At 39.7% G+C, this 17,161-nt stretch overlaps 2 long non-coding RNA genes across 2 annotated transcripts in view; one reads left to right on the top strand and one right to left on the bottom strand.

Annotated features, from left to right (window-relative positions):
• Window positions 1-569: 569 nt before the first annotated feature.
• The window catches only part of LOC138356214 (uncharacterized), a 230,543-nt gene continuing 213,951 nt past the window's right edge, over window positions 570-17,161 (bottom strand). Inside the window, exon 2 of the long non-coding RNA XR_011224249.1 lies at window positions 570-660. This is a non-coding gene — a long non-coding RNA (uncharacterized lncRNA). The remainder of the gene's footprint in view (window positions 661-17,161) is intronic.
• LOC123747769 (uncharacterized) lies at window positions 10,949-15,659 on the top strand. The gene is made up of 4 exons (XR_006771713.2): window positions 10,949-10,993; window positions 12,975-13,064; window positions 15,100-15,277; window positions 15,535-15,659. It is a non-coding gene; the product is annotated as an uncharacterized lncRNA (long non-coding RNA).

The raw sequence follows: 17,161 nt of genomic DNA on the forward strand, positions 1-17,161 counted from the left end.
AACCTGTGTAAGGAATCATTCAGAATCTTGTACACCACATATGTAAGACCAATCCTGGAGTATGCGGCCCCAGCATGGAGCCAGTACCTTGTCAAGCACAAGACGAAGCTGGAAAAAGTCCAAAGGTATGCTATTAGACTAGTCCCAAAACTAAGAGGCATGAGTTATGAGGAAAGGCTGCGGGAAATACACCTTACGACACTGGAAGACAGAAGAGTAAGGGGGGACATGATCAGAACCTACAAAATCCTCAGGGGAATCGACCGGGTAAACAAGGATGAACTATTCAACACTGGAGGGATGCGAACAAGGGGACACAGGTGGAAGTTGAGTACCCAAATGAGCCACAGAGACATTAGAAAGAACTTTTTCAGTGTCAGAGTAGTTAGTAAATGGAATGCACTAGGAAGTGATGTGGTGGAGGCTGACTCCATACACAGTTTCAAGTGTAGATATGATAGAGCCCAGTAGGCTCATGAATCTGTACACCAATTGATTGACAGTTGAGAGGCGGGACCAAAGAGCCAGAGCTCAACCCCCGCAAGCACAACTAGGTGAGTACACACACACACACACACCAACCTTCTAATACATCCTGCAACTCACTCTCTCTAATAGACTGGTCCCTTCACTAACCATCTAACACATCCCTCAACTCACCTGTAGGTGTCTCATTATGACATCATATCAACTGTCAACTGCCACAGGGCAGCGGGGTAGTCAACCTTGCCCTGGGCAATGGTTCTGCTCAACTGTTGTTGAGGTTCTGTTATTGTAGCTGACCGCAGATGTCTTCCCAGTCTACGGTCGTCTTGTTGCGGAATTTCCTTTTGTCAGTTGATTATCCTTTTTGTTTCTCATTTGTTCTGGTCATTAGTGTGTGGGTCCCAAGTTCACTATAGACACCGTCCCAGTTCACGGTCGTCTTGGAGCACAGTAAACTTTTAACCATAAATTATCCTGTTAGCTTCTCCAATTTTTCCGTCATTGGAGTGTGGGTGTCGAATTTAAGCGCCATGCCCGACTAATCATTATATTCCAGCTGGTCGCTCGACTCATCATCATCATCTTCATCATATTCAAGCTGGTTGCTCGACTCGTCATCATCAATCACCCAATCAACCACCATCTCACACGTCTAACTCATCAGGAGAATTCCACTCATTATTATAAGAAAAGTCAACTAAGCCGGCTTAGTCAGGCGCAGTGGTTCCACGCCAACTTCCCACAAAAATTTCTTCAACTCATTAATCTACTGAAGAGTTTCAGTCAACCGTGCGTATAATGCCATCCAATGCCAGACGGAGTCATCATCTGGAGACTAGAGGAGAGATGAGTCTAGCTCAGGCAGTGCTGGGATTAACCCCATCATGGCTGCTAGAGTCCGTGCCAGATGCATCAGCCCTGTCTGCTGACTCTGCCAGTCTGCTGCTTGATCTTGGAGCAGACTCAGCTCCATCTTGGTCATCTCCACTCGCCTCCACTCACGGTAAGTCATCAAGCTCATCACTACCATCAACAACACACCCCAAACCATCAATCCACCAACACAACTCATTATTACTGAAGTAGAAAGGCCGTGAAATCAATGGAAATATACTCTTGATATTCACAAGACCAGAAACAATGCTTTAGTTAATAGTTATCAGTTTTGAAGGTAACGAGGTCATTACACTATCTCAGATCACGTTATTTAGTGAGGGTGGAACTGTCAATGGTGAGGGTGGTGTTGACAGTGATTAATGGTGAAGTAAGGGTCGTAAGAAGTAAGACACTTCTTATCACGAGAGGATAAGGAAGATGAGGATGCTGAGAGAATAGGGAAGATGAGGATGCTGAGAGGATAGGGAAGATGATGATGCTGAGGGGATAAGGGAGATGATGATGCTGAGGGGATAGGGAAGATGAGGATGCTGAGGATGAGACAGGTAGCAGAGGGGCGACTGTCGTCTCAACCTCAGTCAGCTGGTCAACAGTGACTGCTGGTGGAGCAAGAGCTGAGACACTGCCACTACCCTTACTCACAACCACACACTGTCAACTGGTGACGCAAGGCTGGTTTTTAGGGTTAAAATTATCTGCACAAAATCTAAGTCAGACTAGGTGGCAACACTCCTGAAGGTGAAGATGATGATGCTGCGGTGATGGTGAAGATGATGATGCTGAGGGGATAGGGAAGATGAGGATGCTTAGGGGATAGGGAAGATGAGGATGCTGAGGGGATAGGGAAGATGAGGATGCTAAGGGGATAGGGAAGATGAGGATGCTGAGGGGATAGGGAAGATGATGATGCTGAGAGGATAGAGAAGATGAGGATGCTGAGGGGATAGGGAAGATGAGGATGCTGAGGGGATAGGGAAGATGAGGATGCTAAGGGGATAGGGAAGATGAGGATGCTGAGGAGATAGGGAAGCTGAGGATGTTGAGGGGATAGGGAAGATAAGGATGCTGAGGAGATAGGGAAGCTGAGGATGCTGAGTGGATAAGAGAGATGATTGTTGTAATCCAAAAGTTAGTAGGAATTATTAGCTAGAGGATCATTACTACAACACTTAACGAATGATGATTGGAAGTACATGTTAAGCAGACAGACTATGGATCACATATCTAAGAAAGGTCAATGGATTAAGACCGAAGCTGTTTAGCCAAATTAATAATTCCTGGAAACAGGAATTATTCTTCTTCAGGCTTCTAGGAACAAAATTACCACTTCTAGGGATAAGGTTAATCGGATTATACCTTCCTTGAGAGGCGGGGTGAAATGGTTGAGGTAGATGGCTGATTGGAGCCAGTCTGATTGTGGGAGTTGAACTGAGAAGTCCTCTGGATCCCCGTTTGCGGCAGCAGCAAAGTGTAGCAGACAGCTATGCGAGAGCCTAATGTGATCTTAGTGACCAAGTTAAGTCTGCAGTATGTGAGTATTGAATGAAAGACTAACCGGGTGTGGAGCGTTGTAGTAATCATTCCGTATTAGGGACTTAGGCGGAAGTTACGAGTGTGGGTGGTGATCGCGGAGGTCAAGTGGTCAATGGGTATTGGAAGTGTATTGACCTAATAGAGTATGTTCATATGTATTTATTTGTCAGAGTCTATTCTTTGTAATTAAATGACAAAACCCGACGGCCTTTAAATACCTTCCATATGTTCATTCATTGTGTTCCAGTACAAACCGAGTGGTACGCCTCAAGGGTCTGGTGTGTGTAGGAGTATAGGTGGTAGTAACGGTTGCTGAGGCAAGATGTTATGTGTTGTGTAATCGCTGTGTTCGGAATGAACCGGGGTTCAGCGTCACGACATATTTGGTGGCAGCGCAAACAGGTTTTGGAACACTTTGCGAGATGAAGGAAGTGTGTTTCTGGTTTAGTTGGTGAGGGAATGTTCGGGAAATGGTAGACGTCGGGTTGTGGTGAGAATGGTGGTTACTAGACGGAGGAAAGAAGGGTCAGGTGAGACCAGGTCAGAGGTGCTAGTTAATTAAAGGGACTAGGCCATTGTGGGGCACATGTGGGGTTTATTTCTTTCTTTCCAGATTCCTGCAACAAGAGACGGCAAAGATGCAAGTCTGGACCACTGATTCATCGGGAGGCAAAACAAGTGCAGTGTTCGTAGTGCGGATTATACAGTGTTCGTAGTGCGGATTATACAGTGTTCGTAGTGCGGATTATACAGTGTTCGTAGTGCGGATTATACAGAGGGGCGAGTAAAACTAGCGCGGGTGAATGTGGGCCAGCGTGGGCCATGTGCGGGCCAAGCAATGGGTGGGCCGAGCGAGCCGCACCTTGGAGCTTGATTTATATCGTCGGTATGGTGGTAATAGTGAGAAACCGTTGCTAAGGACAAATCAAGCGTGAAATCTACTTAATTTGAAGTCAATTAAATATCATGTAAAGTGTAGATCGAATATTTTAAATATTATTAAATATTACGTAAAGATTTGAGCGATTTCAGGCGTTACATCGATACAGAAAATAGGCGAAGTGAATTGTGAGCTGCAAGGCATAGCGAGCGACGCGTAATTTGACGTCTGGGGTTCGATGTCTTGTGTACCGTGGAGAGGTCCATGGAGATTTGTCTGTGGGTGCAGGTAGCATTATGGAGAGTGTTACCTGGGACACGGGGAGCGTGTCCCGTCGGTGGGGGTGTGTGGCGTCCAGAGGTGGCGACGCAGTGTGTACTGGCGTTTGGACGCCAAGTGTAGTGAATAATTGTATATTGGCGGAAGGACGAGGGTGAGTAGTGTAATGCATGTGTAGTGGCGTATTAGACGACAGCGTAATGACTAGTTTACTGTAGTGTAATGTGCATGTTTTGACTGTTGATATTATGGATGTAGTATAGTGCATGACATTGTTGGGATTGTAGCGCCAAGGTGTAGAATGTGTAGCGTTACTGGTTGTTGTAACACCGGGTGTATTGTAGACATTAGCGTTGAAGTATGTTAACGCAGGTGGTAGAGTGTGGCGGGTGGCCACTACACAAGAAATTATGCCTGACGAGTGTTGGTCAGGTAATTAACGGATTACGAGAGAAAAGGGAGTGTGTGTGGCGTCTGGTTACTTATTGGTGGTGACGTCTCGTGGTGTAATGGTGTTGGGGGACGCCGTGTGTGTTGTGTTGATGGCGTTGGGGACGCCGTGTGTTGTGTTGAGGGCGTTGGGGACGCCGTGTGTTGTGTTGATGGCGTTGGGGACGCCGTGTGTGTTGTGTTGATGGCGTTGGGGACGCCGTGTGTTGTGTTGAGGGCGTTGGGGACGCCGTGTGTTGTGTTGAGGGCGTTGGGGACGCCGGGTGTTGTGTTGGGGACGCCGGGTGTTGTGTTGAGGGCGTTGGGGACGCCGTGTGTTGTGTTGAGGGCGTTGGGGACGCCGTGTGTTGTGTTGAGGGCGTTGGGGACGCCGTGTGTTGTGTTGAGGGCGTTGGGGACGCCGTGTGTTGTGTTGAGGGCGTTGGGGACGCCGTGTGTTGTGTTGAGGGCGTTGGGGACGCCGGGTGTTGTGTTGAGGGCGTTGGGGACGCCGTGTGTGTTGTGTTGATGGCGTTGGGGACGCCGTGTGTTGTGTTGGGGACGTCGTGTATTGTGTTGAGGGCGTTGGGGACGCCGTGTGTTGTGTTGAGAGCGTTGGGGACGCCGTGTGTTGTGTTGAGGGCGTTGGGGACGCCGGGTGTTGTGTTGAGGGCGTTGGGGACGCCGGGTGTTGTGTTGAGGGCGTTGGGGACGCCGTGTGTTGTGTTGAGGGCGTTGGGGACGCCGTGTGTTGTGTTGAGGGCGTTGGGGGACGCCGTGTGTTTTGTTGAGAGCGTTGGGGACGCCGGGTGTTGTGTTGAGAGCGTTGGGGACGCAACTGGGTGGTGTAGTGTAGTGGCGTTTGGACGCCTGGTATGGAGTGTGGTGTTGTGGAGTATATGGTGGAGCAGGGGCGCCAGGTAGTGGTCGGTAAGGTGAGTATCGGCGTAGCAAGGTCGGTGCGTTAGGACGCAGGAAGTGGTTGTAGGGATGTGTGGCGTTATATTGAGGTCATCAGTGGTTGGGATGACCAGAAGTGATGGTGTGTCGGAGTGGGTAAGTCGTATGGATAAGATGAAATGTGGATAATTGCAGGAGTTGGTGGCTGCAGTAGGCGAGCCAAGTCGATATATCTAGCAAAACTCATAAAAGACTAATAAAAATTCATTATTCTCATTAAAATTTTCATTAATTATGTCGGAGTGGGTAAGTCTTATGGATAAGATTACAAGGTAGAATTTCAAAATTTCAGGTGTTGGTGGTTGCAGTGGGCGAGCCGAGTAGATATACTAATTTCTTATTAATTAAGTTGTTACAGGAATCTCGCTAGAGGCGAGCCAGTGGCAGTATGATGCTTTAGTGACATTCGTTGTGAAATGATTTTAATGAGGTATTTATTGTGATAATGTATGTGCATGTATATACTGTATATTACCTCATCGGCACCATTACTGAGTGTTAGGCTTGAGAAGGTCCCCCGGGATCATGTCACAGAGCTTCAGGTAGAGTAGAAGGGAAGCCATGAGGATACACTCAGTAATTCTAGAAAAAAAGGGGGGAGGAAGTGAAGCCAACGTGACGTTATAGGCGAAATTCGCCCCCTGACATCAAAGCAGCGATAAGGGCCAGCTGCAATGGTTTTGGGCGGCGCTCAGGCTATATACGGGGAGAGAGTAAGGAGCCGAGGGGGTGTCATGTAATAATGGAATCGAGCCAGGGGGCTCCGAGGGAATATTTTGCAGGAACAGCGGTCGGGAAGGTGTGAATACAGGTGGACACACTCTGGGCAGATGGGCCTAGAGTAATGTGCTACAGCTGTGGTGAGCACAGCAAGGAAGGATGACCAGAGAGCTGTGAGGTATCTACAGCGTTCTGGGATTGGTGCCCTGGAACGAGACGTCAGCACAGACCCGAGGGAACATGACCCCTGGGATAGGAATCTCCGTTGCTCTGGAGGCCAGGATCACGTTAGCCCAGAGCAACGATGGGACATTGACAACATTCACCAGGCTGGACAGCCTGGGTTTTGTCTGGGTCATGGAGGATCTATGACCTAGCAACCATGGGGCACGAAGACAAGAGAAGTGATGCTGCCAATTGTGGAGGAGGCCAGTGGAACATTGTGTGATCATTGTAAGCCCTTATGTCAACAGTACAGGGCAAGATGTTAAATTATTATTAACTTGTTACTAAGGATGAAGAACCTTAGATATATATGTGTTGTGTATATATTAATGACTAGTGTCATTTCTATTTAAGTCCCAGCATTCTGGTCCATGTAATTTTATGGTTACGTTTGTATGTAATTATATGTCAGCAGTTTAGGTATATGTGCATTGTTGGAGATAGGAAAAATTATTACAGACTATTTTACCTGTGCTATGATGTGAATATAATGTATATGTTGGCGAAGTGTTGTGAGTCATGTCGAGGAAAATTTAAATTTATTTCATCATGTGTATGATGAACTTATTGGATGATTTTTTAGTTGTACACATATGGTGGGTGCATCCTCCAGGTCCTTGCACTAATGGAACCATTGCAATGATGCATATGGGGACATATGCGTGTTTAAGGAGGGGAGTGGTGTTGTAATCCACAAGTTAGTAGGAATTATTAGCTAGAGAATCATTACTACAACACTTAACGAATGATGATTGGAAGTACATGTTAAGTAGACAGACTATGGATCACATATCTAAGAAAGGTCAATGGATTAAGACCGAAGCTGTTTAGCCAAATTAATTATTCCGGGAAAGAGGAATTATTCTTCGTCAGGCTTCTAGGAACAAGATTACCGATTCTAGGGATAAGGTTAATCGGATTATACCTGCCTTGAGAGGTGGGGTGAAATGGTTGAGGTAGATGTCTGACTGGAGTCAGTCTGATTGTGGGAGTTGAACTGAGAAGTCCTCTGGATTTCCGTTTGCGGCAGCAACGAAGTGTAGCAGACAGCTATGCAAGAACCTGATGTGATCTTAGTGACCAAGTTAAGTCTGCAGTATGTGAGTATTGAATGAAAGACTAACCGGGTGTGGAGCGTTGTAGTAATCATTCCGTATTAGGGACTTAGGCGGAAGTTACGAGAGTGGGTGGTGATCGCGGAGGTCAAGTGGTCTATGGGTATTGGAAGTGTATTGACCTAATAGAGTATGTTAATATGTTATTATTTGTCAGAGTCTATTCTTGTAATTAAATGACAAAACCCGACGGCCTTTAAATACCTTCCATATGTTCATTCATTGTGTTCCAGTACAAACCTAGTGGTACGCCTCAAGGGTCTGGTGTGTGTAAGAGTACACGGTGGTAGTAACGGTTGCTGAGGCAAGGTGTTATATGTTGTGTAATCGCTGTGTTCGGAATGAACCGGGGTTCAGCGTCACGACACTTTCCATATAATTGGGGATAGAGTTTCATGGGAAGCTTAATCCTGTATCCTGCTTCCTGTCAATTGAGGGATTTACTCAGAACATAGCAGTTTTTTATTATTATTATTTTTATTTTTACATGCAAGCATGGATATATGTTACAATAAAAGCAGAAACAAATACAACATAGAACAAAGGTACAAAGCACAAAGCACACATATGTACACGGACAAAGGAGCAAATCAAGAGAAGACCATTTTTGCATTTTTGTTATGTGGTTTGACCACATAACAAAAATGCATATACAAACATAACACAAATATAAACACAGCGGAAGACAAACATAGGGGAAAACCCCAGAACAAAATGCACACAAAACAAGCCTACTAACACCTCAAACACAGACAGAGAGGCACTAACACAAAACGAGAAACATACAATAATAAGAATAATAGCAATAAAGGAAACAGATCTGCCATAACAAACGGGAGGCAAAACAAAATGGCAAAACAGAACAAAGAGCACAACCCCTGGCCGGAACACGCCAACAGCCTGAAGGGCACACAATATGACATAAACAAGCGCACACGACATCCACAACCAAACACACAAACGCAGAGGAACCGCACACCCACCCTCCAGCCATACAAAGAAAACCTACAACACAAACCAGAGCACGCAGGAACCGGGAAACAAATCCCACCCCACACACTCACACACACACCCCATCCGCACCCAACAACCACGCATACAACAGGAAACACAGAATACACAGAAATCATTTGCGAGGAACAACGTGAGAAGTGTACTTCTCCGGGAAAAAATCGTAAGGATATTTCCTCTTGTAAGCTTCCCAGACCAAATCTTCAAGGTCGGTAGGGTTTTTGATCAACCTGTCCTCTTAAAAAGAACGTCAACAGTTGCCGTTTGACTCTACGGCTGTTTTTGGACGTTATTTTGTCTTAAACTACGTCTATTTTCACTTCCATGGACTATCTCTTGTTATACAATGAAATACCACACTCTTATTATTCTATAACTCACTGACTATGCTCTGATATATGTTCTTCAAGTAAAAATACATATATTTTTGCCTTAATTAGGCCATAATCCAGAAAATTCCAGCCCATCGATCTTTATATTTAGGAAAACATCTAATAAATTTGGAAATGAATTTTTCGTTCGCCGACAGTTTCCTGTTACTATTTAGTCTTTTATGCTTTAATGTCGCTGGTCATTGTGACTTTCCCAGGATTTATATATGTTTTGTAGTAGCATTTAGTCACACTACAGTTATTTAACTAATGGGAAACCTTTATAGTCGTAGTAAATTAGTAATAATCATTTATCAAATAATAAATTAGCAAACATGTACAACTTCTTATGTTACGACTTTTCGGGTAGGCCGTTCTGTTTGTTTACAACCCCAATGTTTCAAAAAACACAATACTTTAATATATAAGTGATTAAGTATGCTCTAATACATGGTCCTCAATGAAAATTATGTTTTTTTTTTTGTTAATTTGTCCATAATGAATATGATTTGTTACTGTTGATCTTTATATTAAGAAAAACGTCAAAGAAATTTGGTATTGAATTTTCGTTCAAATAAAGTTTCCAGTTATTATTTCCTAGTTATCCTTTAATGTAGTTGGTCATTATTTTACTGTTATGTATATAGAAATTTAGCATTATGCATTTATAATACAGAACAATTTGGTCGTTCCACTGCCTCATAATTATATAAAATACATTGTGACAAATACTTGATAATTAAAATCAGAGTTTATTGACAACTATAAAAAATCCTGTTGAAATCATGCCGTTTTGAGTTGTCATACGCTTCTTAGTAAATAATATTGTGTAATGTTTGGCACAATTTATCACTGTATTTACAAACTGTTTAGGTATTAATGTATTCATTTTTTTTAATGTGTAATATGTTACTTAATCCTAAACTTCTTTTGCAACATTTATATCAGTTATAAATAATTGTCGCAAAACGGCGTATGAAAAAATAAATTTTCCCAAATGAAATTAGTGTATCGGCGATCGAGCGGCCATATTTAAAAGTGTATACTCTTGTCACTGTTCTGACATTAGTTTTCGATGTACGTATTTCATTTTTGTACCAATGTGTTCGCAATAGAATGTTCTAGAAGAACATAAGTATAAAACGTCACATAAGGATGTGTTCGACCGGCAACATATATAAAAACTACGTCGATTATACTCGTCGTATACTCGTTGCTATACTGTTTACCAATGCCATACTGTTTTCTCAAATAAGCTCTTCGGCTATTAGAGAAAACGTAAATTTCATGGCGAACATTTGTAAACTATCCCCAAGTAGATCTGATCGAAATTGGAATTTATACAAATATTTATTCTCGTGTTGCCCGCCAGTGTCTCCCTTGAGTACCCAGAAATGGATATACAGTAAAAACTAGGCTAACTCATCCTAATCCTTGCGCAAGCCCTCCAGAATTTCTTTATTGAAGATCAGCAAAAAATTATTGCGTAGCTCATATTATACAGTTTAAGAATGAGATTTCCTTGTTCTAAAGGAATGAAAATAACACTGCCTTAATCTCAGTCGATTAAGGCAGTGTCTGGGAAGCTCCCGGTGCCCGTGCCTGGTGCTCGTGCATCAGGCACGGGCGATAGTGTACGTTTAATTGTTCTTTTAGTGTAAATAACGGAATAAAATGTAAGACATAGTCTGCAGATCTTTTTCCATATGTCTTTTATTTTTTTTCCTAAAGAAAACTAAGATATTGCTAATTTTGCTTAACAAGTACATTAATTATTAACTTTTTGTCGTTATTATTGTTATAATTAAAAGAATTACATCTTGTTTTTTTGCTTATGTACAAAACATAGTCTAATAACCACAGTTCGTTGCCCCTAAATCAACACAACATAACCAGTTTACTCATGTCATCGCCCCTAAATCAACAAAAACAACCAGTGTATTATTGTAAATAATTATATCTTATGATTTCTTAGCAATGGTAAGACATTTTTAAGACTCTAACCTTCGTAAGAAGGTATGCTCGTATACGAACTGAACGACCGGGCTTCACAACAAAAACATGGCCACATGAGTTGGATTATTCCGGTAATATTGAATTACTGTTCATTGTTATTAGTTTAACAATACTGTTAGGGAATGTCATAAGAGTTAGGGAATGTCATAAGAGTAGTCACAGGGCACCTAAAGATACCCAGCTTCTGGGTACGGGATCTTTGCCCGAAACGCTATGCGTGCTAGTGGCTTTACAATAATAATAATCATTTATTTAGGAAAAATATATACATAGATGCAGAGTTACAGTACAAACATTCTGTTTGATTTATAGAGAGAGGTAGTGCATACAATACCTAAAGCCACTAGTACGCATAGCGTTTCGGGCAAGATTGTAAAATCATCATTATTCCTATTTTCTCTCTTAACCCCCAGTGTACCTTCTCGTATATTAATAAATAAATAACCAGGGTTTTTTATGCGGCTGTGCTGAAAGCCTGACGTAAAATAAATCATTGTGTCGGAGAACAGGAAGCTACAAATTAGGCTTATATTGAGGTTCCCCCCTCCCCCCTTTCCCCCAATTACAGGTCTGTCTAATTACCTCAAGCTACCACAAGCTACACAAGCTTCACAAAGCTTCCTGGCAATACGTTAGTAATGAAGAAATATGATATGTTAGGCTGACCTAACCTAACCTAACCTAATCAAACCTAACCAAATCTAACCTAACCAAATCTAACCTAACCAAATCTAACCTAACTTAACCAAACCTAACCTAACCTAACCTAACCGATGCTTGGATCGTCGACTTGATTTGGTGTCACCATTTCTTTATTTTCGTCTAATTTCTTTATAAAAAGATACTTTTTCAGATTAAAATTATGTTTTTTCGTGTTGTACATTCAGTACCAACATTATAATGAGTAAATATATCTTATTTATTCATTACTAACATATTGCCAGGAAGCTATGTGAAGCTTGTGTAGCTTGTGGTAGCTTGTAATTAGACAGACCGCCAATTACTGGTGGAGTAAATCAGCCTAGCCTACTTCTTCCTAGCATAACCTAGCCAACACTAGCCAAGCCTAGTCTACCCTTGCCTAGCCTAGCAAACAGCCCTTGAACCCCCTACTGTTAAGACTCTGCTCTCTGATTGTACCTATGACACCTATTATTAATTTCCTTCTGTATCTTTAGCTCCAGTATGTTGTTATATTATGCTGTGCAAATTTGGGACCTGGCCCTCTAGTATCTTACATATATGTATTATTTGATACCATTCTTGTCTCCTGTCCAGAGAGTACATTTTGAGAGCTTTGAGACGGTCTCAATTATTTAGATGTTTTATCATTTATATGTTTGCTGTTTATGGTCTCTTTATTTCCTCTAATTCAGAGATTTCTCCTGTTCAGAAAGGGGGAGTCAGTACCGAGCAATACTCAAGATGGGACAGCACCAGTTATTTGAATAGTATTAGCATTACTGTGGGTGGGGTCTTTGAATTTTAACATTCTCATAAACCATCCCATTATTTTTCTGGCCGCCACTATATTTGCTCGGTTATGTTCACAAAGTGTGAGGTCGTCAGACGTCGTAATTCTTAGATCTCTTGCATGTTTTTTTCCTTCATAGAGTAGGTCTGATTGTGTCCTGTGTTCCTTGTTTCATTTAATTTCCTCGTTTCTACCATACTTCAGCACCTGTAACTTATCACTGTTAAAATCATGTTATTTCTGTTTTTTCAATGTCTCCTACAGTGCCAATTAACTTGTGTCTTCTGTATCATCTGTAAAGTTTCATTGTTCAAATTTCAGTTATATTTTGCTTGTATTTTCACATGTATTAATTTTATTTTTATCTCAGTTTAATTACCGAAAAAATGCCAAGAAGTTAATATGTAAACAAAAAGTGCTTATGAGATTTGCATGTCACAACTCTCATTTGCAGTTTTTGGATGGTGATGCAAATATGCATCCTACCTTGTTCTTGTAGTTTTATATAATTAGTCTAAACTGATTCTATTTTATGCCTGGTTTTAAATAGTTTTGTACCTTTTGGGTAAATTTTACAGCAGCCCAACATCAATTTCAATCGGTGATATTGTTTCTCATGCAGTCGAATATCTGAGAGCTCATTGCAACAATGGATTCCAAAAATCCAAGTAAGTTTCATTATACAGTAATTAGGATTAAGTTTCCTTTATCGCGGTACTATATTTTAATCATATTGCATACTTTATGATAGCCCAAATTATCATAATTTTCAGGACAGATAAGTGTATGAAGCAGTCTTTCATGCTACATTTATCCATTTAGCTAAGAGTATAATTAGCAAATGATTCACAAAAATATTAATTACACAATTTGATAATTGTCCCAGACAGACGTAAAGATCCTTGCATCTTCGTTTTCTGATGTGTTGTTTTGTCATCCAAAGATTGTACATTATTACCTAAAATTCCAATTTAGAATATTTATTAAGTATTACTTAGTTTGCTTTCATCTAGAGTATGCACCTCCTCTCTTGGATTGCCTACCCTCCATCCTTCACCAGACATTAAATATCTTTGCTTATACTAAGTATTTAAGCGCATCTGATATTTCCCCCGTGTCCAATCTCTTCCTACTCACTATACTGAGTGCCTGTGCTAATGTCACTTTGCATTTCTTTATAAATATTAAATTCCATGAGTCTGGACCCGGGGCTGAGTGCATGGGCATATTGTAAAATTCTCTTTCAAAATGTTCCATGCTCGTGTTGATATTGGTTATATTTACAGGGGTTTGGATATCACGCATAAAGAAGTTGTCCGGATTTTATACTTTCATGCTGTGTATCTGAGTGCTAAACATATCCTCATACAGCTTCTTTAGGATTTCACTAATTGTAAAATTAGTGTTATGAAAAATTAGAAATTTGTCATCCTCAATGTATGAACCTTCACTAATACAAATAGGTCCAATATTGGCAGTGATATTTTCTTATGATTTAGCATAAATGAGGAAATATTTTGGGTTTTCCTTTATTTCTTGAATTGCTTTTTTGTCTAGTTGCCTCTCTTCAATCTGATATGAATGCTTCAGTCTCTGTTTTATTTCTACAATCTCCCTGTTTAAATTATTCCTTCTTTGTATGAAAAGTTGTCTGCTTAATCATTTCCGTTGTTTTTTGTCTTTTTTTGTAGTGTTGCCTGCGTTTTCTTTCTACGTTGGACCTCTTTCTGGCTTTCCTCAAAGGAACATGTTTCAGACAGACTTCATAGGCTTCAGAAGTCTGTTTTTCTATTCTTTGTGTATGATGTTTATTACTTAGAACAAATTCCCATTGAACGTTCGTAAGTTCCCCATTTATTTTTGCCCAGTCTATCCTTTTATTATTATTATTATTAAAATTGGATTTATTGAATAACCCTTCTCACTTGTTGTTTCTCTTAGGCCTACTACCATTATTAATGTTAGTTTTCACTTCAATGTTGTCCGAGTACGTAGTGTTTGAGACAGTTATGTCGCTGGTTAGCTCATCATTGTTTGTAAATATCAGGTGCAGCGTGTTTTCGTTCCTAGTTGGTTCCGTAATCTGCTGACTGTGCGAGAATTTGTCACAGAATGTCAGTAGTTCTCTGGCCTGTAGTTTGTTATTTCCAGGTTGATTTCCTGCTATAATGTTATTTTTACTATTCTCCATTTTAAAATGGGCAGATTGAAGTCTGCAAAGAAGATAATATCTGGTACTGGGTTTGTTAAGTTATGAAGGATATTCTCTATTTTGTGGATTTGCTCAGTTAATTTCTCAACTGTTGCATCTTTCAGTTTGTATATTAAAATAATAATTAGATTTATATTTTCAACCCTGATTCCAAGTACCTCTACCACCTCATTAGTTGAGTTCAGGAGCACTGTTCATGCCAGGTCCTCTTTAATATACAGACCTACTCTTCCACCTGACCTTATTACTCTGTCACATCTATATAAATTATAATTTTGGATCCAGATTTCACTATCCATGTGGTCTTTTATGTTAAATGATTTGCTCATTCAAATCATTCATTCATCATTTGCTCATTTATTTGATCATTCAAATATGAATGATTTCCCATATTGTGTGTGACTTCTGGTGAGCTTAGGTAGTTCTACATTATAATGTAATTATACTGTACTGAACAGTTTATCATAACCCAGATTATCTTTATTTTTCAGTCCTGAGAAACGCTTTACAGTGATTATGTCCCTCATGTAATATTATCGTGAACATTAATCAACATGTCTGCAAGTGTGGCTATAGGCTTTTTGATGCCAAACGTAAAGCTCAGCCGGAAAGCCAGGCTCAGGCAAATATCAAGAGATCAGAAAAAAAAACATATACCTGTTGTACATGGTAAGCTCACTTATATTTTTATTCACAATGTTTAATATGGAAATAAATAACATATAATTGATTAATTTAATTTTATTTAAAGGAAATATTTTACTCCCTTTCATATTGTTGTAAAGATTACCAACATATATTGTCAAATGAGCAATTTATGTCATCTGCATTTAAAATACAGCTTTCACACACTTCACGTATTTGTGTTGGATAATATCATTTTCCAGCTTTACATAGAATACTTTGTGTTCTTTATCTATGTTCAGATGAGTTGCATAAAAGTGTGCAAGATTTACAACACCAAAAGAAATTGAAGGAGATTGAAGAGGAGATAACAAGGCTTCGAGCAATTTATGATTCCCAAAATAACAACCCAAAAAGGCGGACAATTATGTACACTGACACTTCGTCTAGAAAAAGCAGAGCTTTAGGTATTAGTATTATTGTCAACAGTTAAATATAATCACTAACTGCTCTTAAATGTAATTATAAATAATTTGTTATAGTAATATATTTTTTACTGTTTTTTTTCTATTACTAGGCACACCATTAAAATCCTTTCCCTTGCAGTCATGAAGTAATGAAGCCTCCAGTTTCTGTTGTAGACGTTATACCCCAAAATATCAATGGTATGTTATCTAATTATTTGAGAGAGATACAAATATAAATGCATTGCCATAGTAACCAAGGACTAAGTTGCAAATACAGTGTGTGTGTGTGTGTGTTTGTGTTTGTGTATATATATATGTCGTACCTAGTAGCCAGAACGCACTTCTCAGCCTACTATGCAAGGCCCGATTTGCCTAATAAGCCAAGTTTTCATGAATAAATTGTTTTTCGACTACCTAACCTAACCTAACCTAACTTTTTCGGCTACCTAACCTAACCTAACCTATAAAGATAGGTTAGGTTAGGTAGGGTTGGTTAGGTTCGGTCATATATCTGCGTTAATTTTAACTCCAATAAAAAAAATTGAACTCATACATAATGAAATGGGTAGCTTTATCATTTCATTAGAAAAAAATAGAGAAAATATATTAATTCAGGAAAACTTGGCTTATTAGGCAAATCGGGCCTTGCATAGTAGGCCAAGAACTGTGTTCTGGCTACTAAGTACGACATATATATATATATATATATATATATATATATATATATATATATATATATATATATATATATATATATATATATATATATATATATATATATATATATATATATATATATATGTCGTACCTAGTAGCCAGAACTCACTTTTCAGCCTACTATTCAAGGCCAGATTTGCCTAATAAGCCAAGTTTTCCTGAATTAATATATTTACTATAATTTTTTTCTTATGAAATGATAAAGCAACCCTTTTCTCTATGCATGAGGTCAATTTTTTTTTATTGCAGTTAAAATTAACGTAGATATATGACCGAACCTAACCAACCCTACCTAACCTAACCTAACCTATATTTATAGGTAAGGTTAGGTTAGGTAGCCAAAAAAGCTAGGTTAGGTTAGGTTAGGTAGGTTAGGTAGACGAAAAAACATTAATTCATGAAAACTTGGCTTATTAGGCAAATCGGGCCTTGAATAGTAGGCTGAGAAGTGCGTTCTGGCTATTAGGTACGACATATATATATATATATATATATATATATATATATATATATATATATATATATATATATATATATATATATATATATATTATATATATGTCGTACCTAGTAGTCAGAACGCACTTCTTGGCCTAGTATGCAAGTACCGATTGGCCTAATAGGCCAAGTGACTTTTTATTTTCAATAAATTGTTTCCTTTTTTTTAAATATTATTATTATATTATATTAAGAACATAAATTATTGATTTAGCTATGTTAGTTTAGATTAGGTTAAAATAAGTTA

This window comes from Procambarus clarkii, chromosome 71, assembly GCF_040958095.1.
Source record: "Procambarus clarkii isolate CNS0578487 chromosome 71, FALCON_Pclarkii_2.0, whole genome shotgun sequence".
Lineage (NCBI taxonomy): Eukaryota > Metazoa > Arthropoda > Malacostraca > Decapoda > Cambaridae > Procambarus > Procambarus clarkii.